Genomic DNA, 6536 nt, shown 5'->3' on the forward strand with positions numbered 1-6536 from the left:
ATAATACCCTAACCCTGCTACTTTGTACTTTTATTCCACTGCATGTATTTAATACCGTTAGCTACTTTACAGATCTGAATGAATGATGTGAAATATAATCAAGTGTTGAATCAGACTTTAGTTCCACCTGGAGTAAATCCACCAGCTACCCTGCAGTCTACAAAGCACTTCAGACTAGCTGCACCTCCACCAGCTACCCTGCAGTCTACAAAGTACTTCAGACTAGCTGCACCTTCACCAGCTTTGAGAACCCTTTCATGATCAATCATTATAAAACATATATATATATTATTCTGAAATGGACCAATCTGCACAACGACTACTTTCACTGTCTTTCACTATATTTAGATGAGAATACTTTTCTACTTTCACTTGAGGAACATTTTGAATGCAGGACTTTTTCTGTAACAGAGTATTCCTACACTCTGGTACTTCTACTTTTACTCAAGTACAAGACCTGAGTACTTCTACTTTCACTCAAGTACAATAACTGAGTACTTCTACTTTTACTCAAGTACAAGATCTGAGTACTTCTACTTTTACTCAAGTACAAGATCTGAGTACTTCTACTTTTACTCAAGAACAAGATCTGAGTACTTCTACTTTTACTCAGGTACAAGATCTGAGTACTTCTACTTTTACTCAAGTACAAGATCTGAGTACTTCTACTTTTACTCAAGAACAAGATCTGAGTACTTCTACTTTTACTCAGGTACAAGATCTGAGTACTTCTACTTTTACTCAAATACAAGATCTGAGTACTTCTACTTTTACTCAAGAACAAGATCTGAGTACTTCTACTTTTACTCAAGTACAAGATCTGAGTACTTCTACTTTTACTCAAGTACAAGATCTGAGTACTTCTACTTTTACTCAAGAACAAGATCTGAGTACTTCTACTTTTACTCAAGTACAAGATCTGAGTACTTCTACTTTTACTCAAATACAAGATCTGAGTACTTCTACTTTTACTCAAGTACAACATCTGAGTACTTCTACTTTTACTCAAGTACAAGATCTGAGTACTTCTACTTTTACTCAAGTACAAGATCTGAGTACTTCTACTTTTACTCAAATACAAGATCTGAGTACTTCTACTTTTACTCAAGTACAAGATCTGAGTACTTCTACTTTTACTCAAATACAAGATCTGAGTATTTCTACTTTTACTCAAGTAGAATATCTGAGTACTTCTACTTTTACTCAAGTACAAGATCTGAGTACTTCTACTTTTACTCAAGTACAAGATCTGATTACTTCTACTTTTACTCAAGTACAAGATCTGAGTACTTCTCCCACCTCAAGTCATGTGACTCCGGTGTCAGTCATTTACTCGTAAAAACACCGCAAGAAAGCAATATTTGGAGTCGAAGTCTCCTTCAAAAGTGAAAGTAAAGATACATTTAAACTCTGAAGTGTTTGTAGAATCCAAAGTGAAATAAAACCCTGAACAGGACAGAAATACCCTCAGAATATAATCATTCCTGGCAGCAGTTTCTTTTGGGATTACAGTGAAGGATCCTGAATTATTTAACACGTAAACACATTATAATATAATCCCTCTCGGCATACTTCATTTTTATTTATACACCTAATTTTCATATTATGAGTTGAGAAAGTGAAACTAAGCATTTTAAATCAGCAGTTTTTATAATAAAATCTGCAAAAATCTTCAGTTGCTTTTATTCTAATGGTGAAAGCAGTTCCCAAAGCCAGGAGGCGGCTGGAAGCAAGAACACCTGAAATCACAGCTGACTGCAGGAGAGAGGAGAACCATTTCAAAGTATGGCTGCAGCACAGTGATTGGCTGCTGGAGATTGGGGTGAAATGTAATAGGTTAGGAGAACGCCTGTGATGAGCTGATTATAAGCAGCTGCGGAGTGAATGTATACCCAGTCTTCCTGAAAGAACTTGCGCTGAGCTTCATTTCAGAGGCAAATATAGTACTTTGTAGTCAAATAGATGTATTTAACCCTCACAGTTACTGTATATAAACACACTGCTGATATGGTATAATGCAGTACTGTAGTAATATACACAGTGTATATTGTATGAGTTTGTACACTCTCCAATACTAATATACAAAATACATCAAAAATATCCATTCTGCATAAAGAATACTTATACTTTTCATACTTGAAGTACATTTAGCTGATAATACTTCTATACTTTGTATACTTCTGAAATGTATCATTGTGCAGAATGAGCACTTTTACCTTTTTGTACTAAAGGTGGGGTAGGTAAGTTTGAGAAACCGGCTCGAGTGCGCTAGAATTTGAAAATACACAACCGGAAAAAATCTGCCACTTCCTTACAGAGCACCTCCTCCAACACACACGAACGCGCACATGACCAATGAGGGCACGAGATAAGTGTGTGCACAGATGGAAGGCTGACAGGCAGGTAGGCCATCCAGTTATTTTAGCCGAGACGGCTAAAATGATTGGTCGTGCTTTTTACAGTACTACGGCTTCCACAGATGACATTTTTGTCAAAGCACTTCAGATATTCATTGCTATCAGGATGTTAAGAGCATTCCATGGAATATAACAAAAAGTGTATCTCGAGCCGGTTTCTCAAACTTTCCTACCCCACCTTTAAGTAACATTTTGCATTCAGGGCTGTTACAGGTAGTACTTTAGGTCCATAGTATTTGAACTTAAGGAGAGGATCTGAGTACTTTTTCCAACACTGATTAACAATAAGATAAGCCATTCATGAGAATCTTCCTACAGTATAGACCACTGACAAACCCAATGTGACTCTCTATGAAAACACATCAGCTGTAACTAGAGAATGCAATTCCTGAAGAAATTGCAAGTGGGAATGCTTTATGCTGAAAAGCTGACGCTGAATTGATATGCTGAAATGTAATGTGTAAGAAGAAAGTGAAGAATTTAGATTGAAATGATACATGAACGCTGGGGGCTTGAATGTGTGATGAGAGAAGAAAAGAAAGTAAAATGGCTTGGAAAAGCAGCAGAATATTTGAACTGCAAACTATTCAACTAACTTGATGGCGAATGATCTGTTGCCATGGCAACGGTATTTGATGATACCCCATATTAAGCTTAGATATGTTGAAGGCTGCATCGTTAACAAACCTGTGAAGTTTTGGGCTGTTGGAGCATTTTCACTGAAGTTATGAGAAAACCGTGTTTCATGGCGAGCATTGTGCTGCCATGGCAACGGCATTTGAAGAAATCTCAAAGCTGTCCAGTAGATGTCTTCACGGCTGGACTGTTAGCACACATGTGAAGTTTTAGCTCTTTTTGACAATTTGCACAGGAGTTATACTGTAGCAATATCATGTTTTATTGCAAGGGATGCATTGCCATGGCAACAGCTTTTGAAGAAAACTCACTAATGGCACATAGACATGTTGAGGGTTGGACCATTAACTGTCATCTGAAGTCTGGTGGTGTTTTGACCATTTTCATATCAGTTACGACAACATCGTGTTTTTTGGCGAGGGATGCTGTGATGCCCCTGTGGGTCCATCAGTAGAGAGGGTGTGGCTGTTCTGTCTGTGCTGCATTGGCTGCATTGATTGCACTGATTGCAGTAACTCAGGGCACCTGGGTCTGGTGCTCTGCAGCTATTTTAAAGCCTCTCTGCTCCTGTCTGTGCTCTCTGCTTCTCCCTGCAGGCACTCTGGTTTGGTTGAGTATACTATGAGTTTCTTCAGTTGCTTTACTTTGTGCACTTCAACACTCTCACACACATACATGTCCATACAATCCTCACCCTGCATTTACATTACTGATACCACTGACATCCACACCTCATACTTTACTGGTTTTGACCTAATTTGATTTGTTTGTCCTAAATAAACATATTTTGTTAACCGTCAACATGGTGTGTCTCCTTTTTGTTGTGGCCTTTTGAGCCGGGTCATAACAGATGCGTTTCCATAGAAACAGCCTATGGTGAGATCTCAGATTTGTCGTAGAGCTGTTGAGGCATGGATCGGTGATATACAAGCGAAGTTTGGGGACGATCGGACAGTGTACATTGGAGTTACAGCGACATCGTGTTTCATGGCGAGGGATGCGTTTCCATGGAAACGGCTTATGATGGCACCCCATAATTGAAGTAGAGCTGTTGAGGGCCAGACCATTAACCATTATTTGAAGTCTGGTGCTGTTTTAGACCATTTGCATAGGTATCACGACAACATCATGTTTTATGGCGAGAGATGCGTTTCCATGGCAACAGCCTATGGTGAGATCTCAGATTTGGCGTAGAGCTGTTGAGGCATGGACCGGTGATATACAAGCGAAGTTTGGGGGGCGATCGGACCGTGTCCATTGGAATTACAGCGACATCTTGTTTTATGGTGAGGGATGTGTTTCAATGGAAACGGCATATGATAACACCCCATAATTGACGTAGAGCTGTGTTAACCTTTATCTGAAGTCTGCTGCTCTGAGCATGTCAGTTGGAGTTATGACATCATCGTGTTCCATGACACAGGTGTTTATATTTGAGCTAACGAGGTGTCCAGAGATCAAAGGTTTCCATGGTGATGTGCAGTAATCAGTGAGAGGAGAGCATTTGAATTGTTCTGAATGAGAGATAAACCTTTTACATGTGAACGTTTTGTTGAAGAACCGTAACAGATATCGGTGAAATTTCAAAGCGTGAAGCATGTCAAGGAACTTGAGCCTCTGAAGTGTACTTTTTGTGTACTTTCGGGTTAATAATGTGGCCTTTTTGGCAGATTAACTAAAGGTGTGCGGCTGCTGTGGTGGGGAAAGATGAGGCTGAACTTACAATGGGGTTTAATGGAGACATGTTGAACGTTTTTGTCACTTCATGCCCTCAAGAGGCATTTAGTTTAATTATTTTGCTTAATCTTTTTTTATTTTTCAAGCTACGAGATGTTTTCCTACGTTTCTCATGACAAATTATGTCTCAGGAATGTAGGGTTTGGGAATTATGGCAGGTTAAAAAGAAAATATGAAGCCAAAATTAAATCTGTCCTCCACTCTAGCTGTGACATCACGCACTCTAAAATCTGAAGAAACCTCTTTAACAAGGTCTGAACAATGTTTAATATCTCTAAAGGTACGAATCAGTTTGAAAAGTTGTTTTAGACGAATAATGTCAGAAAGATGTGTAACATTTTGAAGTTGGAACGAGGTTTCTGAGTGAAAGTATGAAGGAGCAGTTAGCAGTTGAAGAAGGAGCAGTTTGCAGTTGAAGTTGCATGAAGATTGTTCAAGTCTGAAGAGTTTCTCCATTGACTTTCATGTTAAAAAGTTGATGAATTATGGAATGTATCTCTGGTATTATGAAAATTATGAATAAGAAAAGTAATAGCCATCGATTCCCGACTGAGCTGAACATTTTGATGTTTGAACGGAGTTTCTGCGAGAAGAATGTGGGAGAAGAAGAGGTGCAAAATAACCCGGCGGAATAATAAAAACATTCGTAGCATAACAGATAGTTGGAATGCTGTATCAGTTTCCACGCGCTCCCATTATCGCAGCTGCAACCTACAGACCACGTATACTCAATCCAAACACATGCTGGGTGAAAATCTTATTTTTGAGACATGTATATCAGACAGAGCCAGAAATGTGTTTTATTTGACTTATCAGGAGACACAGCACATCAGATTGTCTCTGCATGTTTGGGCATCATGGATGCAAAAAAGAGGAGATGTGACATTTTTGAAAATGGAGAGTATAATAAACTACAGGTGGATATCCTGCAGCAGCAAACAGGAGGATCACCTGCAGACTGAGGTATGGTGCATGTGGATATGTGTCAATGTTTGTGTGAACAGATCAACAATCTGTGTGTAAATGTGTAATCTGAAAAAGTAAAACAAATGCAAAAACAAATTGTCAAATCCAGAACTTTAGGCAACAATATTATTCAATATTATTTCACTAGCAGGAACCACGCCACAAAAATGTGATGTTTGTAAGTTTATTGAAGTAACATGTGAATGATATGGGGGGGGGTGAAGAGATGATCTGGGAGGACGAGCTGTGGTCCGTGCAGTGGGAGACTCAGAGTGGGGGTTCCGTCTCCGGCATGATCTGCGTGGGCTGATTACGGGCCCCCCAGACAATACCTGGAATTAAAATGTTAGTATACGCAGTATATAAACGTGCACCGTTTAAATATAAATGTTGACTGGCAGAGGATGTTGGGATGGAGGGATGAGGGATGGAGGGATGAAGGGATGAGGGATGAGGGATGTAGGGATGAGGGGATGTAGGGATGGAGGGATGAGGGATGAGGGATGAGGGATGTGGGATGAAGGGATGTAGGGATGTAGGGATGAGGGATGAGGGATGAGGGATGGAGGGATGAGGGATGAAGGGATGAGGGATGGAGGGATGTAGGATGGAGGGATGAGGGATGAAGGGATGTAGGGATGTAGGGATGGAGGGATGAGGGATGAGGGATGTTGGGATGAGGGATGTTGGGATGTAGGGATGAGGGGCTGTAGGGATGTTGACGGAGGGAGGAAGGGATGGATGGATGTATCGCTCGGTGTGAGTCGGAAGGGGAACTGT

The sequence above is a fragment of the Pseudochaenichthys georgianus genome, chromosome 3 (genome assembly GCF_902827115.2).
Source record: "Pseudochaenichthys georgianus chromosome 3, fPseGeo1.2, whole genome shotgun sequence".
Classification (NCBI taxonomy): Eukaryota; Metazoa; Chordata; class Actinopteri; order Perciformes; family Channichthyidae; genus Pseudochaenichthys; species Pseudochaenichthys georgianus.